This window comes from Carassius gibelio, chromosome A18 (genome assembly GCF_023724105.1).
Source record: "Carassius gibelio isolate Cgi1373 ecotype wild population from Czech Republic chromosome A18, carGib1.2-hapl.c, whole genome shotgun sequence".
NCBI lineage: Eukaryota > Metazoa > Chordata > Actinopteri > Cypriniformes > Cyprinidae > Carassius > Carassius gibelio.
Window position 1 is genome coordinate 11656147 of NC_068388.1, and position 7302 is coordinate 11663448.

Genomic DNA, 7302 nt, shown 5'->3' on the forward strand with positions numbered 1-7302 from the left:
ACAATCCAAAAAGCTTGCACGTTTAGAAATGGTTATATTTAATGTCCATTATTGTTTTATTTGAAAAGAAAATTTAACATCTAGTTATTTGACAGAGCAGTACAGTGTTCTTTTTAACTGGGCTGTAACGGGGAGTCTGCTGTGCATTATGGCAATGATATAAAATGGTACTATTACATTCTTGAAGAAGTAGAAGAAAAAAACAAAGTCTACGTTCATTTGTAATAATAGCAAAAGAAATAAAACTCAATTTGACCTAGCTATATTTTCCACTATAAAGTTTTTATTTCATTTTTATTTCATTTTTATTATTATTATTATTATTATATTGTGAGTTGGCTTTCGCTTATGCTGAAATGTGGCCAATTTATGACGTTTAACCTTACTATGACAGGTAAAATATGTGCTATGCGTTTCTAGTGTGACGTTAAGTGACATTAAATAAGCAGGAAAATTTCCAAAGTGAGTGTGATAAAACAAATGATCTAAAGCATACAAAATATAAATTTTAAAATAATTCACAAGCTGAACATAGCCGTTCTGTTATGTGATAAAATAAAAGTTGTGGCATGTTTCCTCTCAGTTTCTAGTACAGTAGGAAGTCCGGGACACAACCTTGCTTTGTCCCCATGGGAAGGAAATGGGCAGAGCCCTGTGCTGTTTGTGACCCCTCCATGAGGAAAGTCATGACTCGACCTTGACACTCCGCTGACAGCTCTGGGCCTCCACAGCTCAAGAGCAGTCGTCACAGGCAGGATGACAGCACACAGACACTCCCAAACACAAATATGTGTGCAGACTGCCTATAAAGTGCCTCTATAAGCATGTGGTCTCCACCAAATTATCCAACATATGGAGCCCAGAGATCCTCCCGACCAGAGGAAATGTTATTTTTGAGAGCAGAAACCTTCATCCCTTCATAAAACCAGTTTTATGATTAACCTACGCACACATACAAACCATGAAATATGTGACAAATCAGAATCAAAAACAGAAAAGCAACACAGCAGAATTTTGTTTTTGAGAGCATAAATACTTATCTCTCTAAAATAAAATAAAAGCTGAATAAAGTATTGCAGAAAACACAAAGTGTAAATCCTATTAAATAAACGGAAAGACAAATTCAGATCATATGTATACATACAGGGAAAAGTGGAGCTAGTTTTCACATTTATTGCAGTTAAAATTCTCAGGGTATTTTTTTAAGTCAATTTCTGTGCAGGCACAAGCACCATACAATTATAGATATAAAACAGGCAATTTGAAAACATATTCAAATTTTACTTTGGAAAACAGATTTCAACACCTCTATATAAAAATCCACTTTCACGAATTCCAAAGGAACATCATTTATATCTGTGTGATAGTCATTTAGACTTCACCAAGGCGACTCATCACAGTCGCACACGCATTGTGAGCAGGTGAATCTTTTCAAATATTTGACATTGCTTAAACACACTTCTCTTCACTCCGATTGCTTAAAAGCATTCTCCTTTGCTGTAGAGACATGCAAGACTGCGTCTCAAAAGAACAAACACCTTTTCATTGGCAAAAGCGTCATTATGGTAGCCAGTGAAATGGATGGCATGCACTCTCAGTCATGCAACTTTGGTTACACCTCAATTCATTAGTTATGTGCCGATGTCCTGCCCAGTCCAGATCCCACATATCACTTTCTTTTACAGTAAAACACACACACAATTTATTTTCATAATGCATATTGCATTGTGCAATTTTTGTGAAAGTATTTGCAGGCCCCTTAAAACCATGGCACTCAAAACAAACATTTTCTGCTTGATGCACAATGAAAAGCAAAGCTTATTCTAAGACACCAAAACTGAGTTAGGAAAACTAAAACATAAATCAAGAAAGAGTCTTATGTTGAATCCTTCAGCGAAAACACCCAAAGCATAGACACTGACTCTCTCAAGCTAACACCCCGCAACACATACACTCATATTCTCTGAATGCGCTGGATCATAAAGGTAAATGGTGACTCCCCGGATTTATGAGCCTAGAAAATAGGATGAAACCATTTGGATTTTATTATTCCATTTACTCTTCCCCCGGACCACAAAGTGGTTCTGAGAGCCCGTTTTATGTATTCAGCTGCTTTCCCCCCTCCACAAGCATGTGGAGCCGCTTAAATAAACCATCAAGCGGAGCCCAGCTGCAACAACAACCGATCGATTGGAGGCAGGTTTCACGTCTGAGCGCTGCGCCGCCAGCACGCTGGCTTCAGCAGGTGGGGTGGGAGTAGTAATTTGCTGCCGTAGGGCTTTTGTGTCTGCCTGACTTCAGAAAAACTGTAACTTCTGCCTCCCCTGATAGATAGCCGTGCAGGCTGATAGAACGTGTGTGTTTGGAAAAGATTCGCTGCTGTATAAACAATCGACTCCCTACCTTCCACAACATCTGGGAACTCTCAAGCGTCAGGGCCCCGAAACAAATAACTGGGGAGTAGTTAGTCTCTGATTAGGTTTTAAACAACACATCATGCTCTAAGGAGAGTGCCGTATTGCCTAATTGGAGAACGATGCACCAAAACCCAAATAAAACAAAACGGCTACAACTTACAAACAAGCCAGTCGTGCTCTGATAAACCTCTGCTTGCAAGTCTATAACAAGTTAGGAAGTACTTTAGCTCCAAGCTTTAATCTGCATTCAATTCAATTTTTCAATTCAATTCAAGTTTATTTGTATAGCGCTTTTTACAATACAAATCGTTACAAAGCAACTTTACAGAAAATTATGTTTCTACAATATTTAGTAATAGCTAGTAGTTTGTGCACATTTGACAGGATTTTAGAAAAAAAAAAAATAATAATAATACAAGACGTAGTCAGCTAGACGATGAACTATCAATATTATTAATTAAGTTATTATATGATGCAGTCACGCATGTAGCAATAATTGTTAGTTCTGTTTGTTGATTCAGGGTTAGCATCATCTGAGGTCCTCTGAGGGTCAGCATCATCTCTTCTCAGATGTTCTGGATCCAGACTGGAGCTTGTGTAAATCCTAGTTACCGCGAAACATAGAAACAAAATAGAGACATCATTAGCATAGCTGCTGATCCAACAAAGTAAAATTAATTTAACCCAAGCTAATGAATAAAAATGCACCTTTGATCAGATGCAACTACACTCACAATTTAAAAGATACATTATTCATATGCTTAATCTAGATTTAAACAGAGAGAGTGTGTCTGAACCCCGAACATTATCAGGAAGGCTATTCCAGAGTTTGGGAGCCAAATGTGAGAAAGCTCTACCTCCTTTAGTGGACGTTGCTATCCTAGGAACTACCAAAAGTCCATTGTTTTGTGACCTTAGGGTGCGTGATGGGTTGTAGCGTGGTAGAAGGCTAGTTAGGTATGCAGGTGTTAAACCATTAAGAGCCTTATAGGTAAGTAATGATAATTTGTAACTGATACGGAACTTAATAGGTAGCCAGTGCAGATACTGTAATATGATCATATTTTCTTGACCTCGTAAGGACTCTAGCTGCTGCATTTTGGACTACCTGTAGCTTGTTCATTGACGAAGCATGACAACCACCTAGAAGTGCATTACAATAGTTTCTAAGATGGAAGAATGCAGTTTTTGTAACATTGGAAATATGATTTTCAAAAGACAAATTGCTGTCTAATATAACACCCAGATTTCTGACTGTAGAGGAAGTAACAGTACATCCGTCTAGTTGCAGATTGTAATCTACAAGATTCTGTGTAGTGTTTTTTGGTCCAATAATTAGTATCTCTGTCTTATCCGAATTTAATTGGAGAAAATTATTTGTCATCCAATCTTTTACATTTTTAACACACTCTGTTAGCTTAGATAATTGGGAAGTTTCATCTGGTCTCGTTGAGATATATAGCTGAGTATCATCAGCATAACATAACAATAATATTACCAAGGGGCAACATGTATATTGAAAATAGAAGGGGACCTAGGACGGATCCTTGAGGCACTCCATATTTTACTGATGATAAATGAGATGACTCCCCATTTAAGTAAACAAAATGGTAGCGATCGGACAGGTAGGATCTAAACCATCTTAGAGCCATTCCTTGAATACCTGCTCTTGAATACCATAGCTGCTACTAAACGACTCATATAAAACAAAAATGTGAACCATAAAATGCATAGCTGCCATCATCTACATCTATCCACATGGGTCAGTTTACAAAGTGTCAAGATACAGTATCTGGAACTCTGAAATAGCACCTTTTATTTAATAATAAAGAGTAAAGGAAATGACTGATAAAAGGGAGAAAAGAAATTATACATATGGGACTCAAACCTGTGTTGTCCACATAAGCACAATGGCTCAACAAATCAGACATGTGAACTAAGAAACTGCATAGAGGAAGGGAAACAACAGGCAGAAAGGGGAAATGATCCAGACTCGAACCCGCATTGTCCACTTGAGCACCATGGATCAACATTTCAGAACATGTGTGCTAAACTCGTGTGCTGAAGTCTGAAAATAGGTACTTCTATTTAATCATAGAGTACTGAAAGAATAAGTTCAGTAAATTAGATGTGCTGGACTCAAACCTTCCACATCAGCCGTGTGACCTAATACATTAGAAGATGCGTGCTAAACACTAAGTCACTGCTCTGAAAACAGAACATTTTATTTAATCCTACAGTGTAGAGGAACTGAGAGGAAGAAAAGGGGGGAAATTAGATTGAACAGTGACACCAGTCCAACTCAAACTAGCACTATCCACATGAGAACCATGGCTTAACATACTACAAATGGTGAACTAAGATGGCGAACTAGAATGCATGAAGAGTAATAGAAATGAAAGGGAGAAGGACGGCAAATGAAGAGCCAGACTTAAACCTGCATCATCTACATATTAGACACGTCTTATGCACTAAGAACACATGTGCTGAAAAAACACATAAAGAATAATGGAAACAGCTCTGAAAATAACACATTTTATGTAATCATAAATAGATTAAATGATAGGGAGAATGAGGGAACATGATTTTGAAATCATGCAAGCTGTGCTCGAAGCTGCATCATCCACATGAGTGACACGTCGTAACATATCTTAACACGTGCTAAGCACTAAGTTACAGCTCTGAAAATAGCACCTTTCCTTTAATTCTTCTCAAACAAACAGCCAGATTCCTCTCCTCCTGTCAGCACCTTTGACTTGTTGGCCTGCGTGTTTAGAAGCTGAACTCCCCATATTATCTGTAATCCCCAAGTCTGCCTAAGATCAATTCTTGGATGAATTGAGACTGCGATCTTAACCTTTTTTTCATGCTTTCAAGTACATTAGAAGACAGAGAGATATCAAAGCATTCCACATTGCATCAGGAATTTCCCATAGTCTCAGCATCCACACCTTTGCAATTTTATCCCACGACGTGTTGTTGTAAACATCTGCTGTCCGCCAAGAGGTCTTTTCTTGCAGGGCGGGATTGTGCAACCTTAAAAAAACAACAGTGCAATGCAATCAGATAAATTCACAAATACTTCATAATAGTTCTGAAGAAAAACAACAACAACAACAAAAAGTCTGAAAAGCTGCCTGTGATTGGAAATGCATTGTGATGTGATTAATCCATTCTTGATACAGAACGCTGTGCTGACCAGAAGCTGTTCCTCTCCTGCAGTGAAGTATTAGTTGCAGTGTCTGCCTGCTCCATGATTAATCTTTGTATCCCTGCTGCTTCTTCAGCGCTCACTTGCTTGTCTTAGTGAGAGCAGATAAGGTGTGGTGAGTTAACAGAATCCCCGCCTGCTCTCGAAGAGACCGGAGTGCCGTTACTTAGCCTGGCACTCTTCCAGAGCATCGCTCTCATCCTCTCTAACTGCTTCACTCTTGCACTGACACATTGGACATAATGCTTTATATGTAAGTGAGAGGTGGTAAGATCACTTGAACAATTCTTGTAAATTGAAAACTTCTCTGTATAGTTACTTTATCAGCATGACAACATAACGCCATAAACCCTAAAACAACTTGCATCATGATTTAAACAGCTGTGCAGCTCAGATAATAACAATAATTAGAATAACATTAAATTATATATGGTTATTACACAGTAATAATTATTAAAACAATTAGTTTGAACTGAATAATTACTGTACAAGTTTTTATTTAATTTTTTTTTTTTTTAAAACAGCTTTACAGGCCAAATAAATAATAATAATAATAATAATAATAATAATAATAATAATAATAATAATAACACACCCAAGTAAATTCTGTTCCGAGACAATTGAAGCCAATTACAGTGCAAGGGCAAATGGTTAACCTCCATAATATACATTTCCCAGCCCCCTGCACTTGCCTCTCATCTGCACAGCAGAGTTATGCACTGCAGACAGGTGTCCCAGGCGACCTGGTTAGAGCTGGCTCAATTCATTAAGCCGGGGCCCGTGCACAGGCCCAAGTTCACATGGTGAGGGCACTTGCAGCAAACAGCTGCCACACATTCCTGATGGGAGGGCCAGGCAGATGTCCAAGGACAATCAAAAGGAGAGGCAGGGGAAAGTTTACGATCCAACGTTTGCCAGGGCCTCAATGAGCTGCCTCTCCATCCCCTCCTTAAAAACAGGGTGCAGCTGGTGAGACTCAAGGTGCTGTCCTGGCCCGGCTCCCTCTCCCACTCTCCTTTACTCTCTCTAACACAGCCTATCCTAGCCCGAGAAGACTGTCAACATTAGCTGCCTCTTTAGCTCTGCAGTGTGAGTGCAGAAGTGGCTGGGCAATGCCCAGAGTCTTTGGCTCTGAAAAAAGCAACGCGGGCCAAGAGGGTGAGTACAAAAATGAAAGAACTATACTGTAGAGCTTCACACCAAGACACAAAACAACTGCCTACACTGAGCTCAGGAGAAAGGCACTTTTTGTAAATTCACTCCAGAGTCTTGGGATATCCATCTTGTATTATTACAAGTGACATCATTTTATTAACTGCATTAACTGCAGCATTTCTTTTTGAACAAACATAGAGATGATGACAACATAAAACACACAGACATACAACACACACACAAGTGTTAATCCTTCAGTGAGTGGGACACAATTATGATATCATTTAAATTGGGTAATGTTTCTTTCTGCCTTTCATTGATGGATGGGTCTTTACTTGAATTAGTCTGGATGTCTCCACTCTTACTTGTAAAACCCTCACCAAGCCACATAGAATAATACTGCAGTGTAGTTTTGGCTTCACGTTGGCTTACCCTCGGCTTTATTTCCCAGCTAACACACCAGTGACAGGATGCTGCATGTGTTTGCACTCCTGCTCTTAAATTCCTCATTACACAAAG

At 38.9% G+C, this 7302-nt stretch overlaps 1 long non-coding RNA gene across 1 annotated transcript; it reads right to left on the minus strand.

Moving 5' to 3' along the window:
• Positions 1 to 276: 276 nt before the first annotated feature.
• LOC127934567 (uncharacterized) lies at positions 277 to 5757 on the minus strand. The gene is made up of 3 exons (XR_008147794.1): positions 5617 to 5757; positions 5369 to 5453; positions 277 to 3021 (listed from the first exon to the last, which is right to left on the minus strand). It is a non-coding gene; the product is annotated as an uncharacterized LOC127934567 (long non-coding RNA).
• Between the last annotated feature and the right edge of the window lie 1545 nt (positions 5758 to 7302).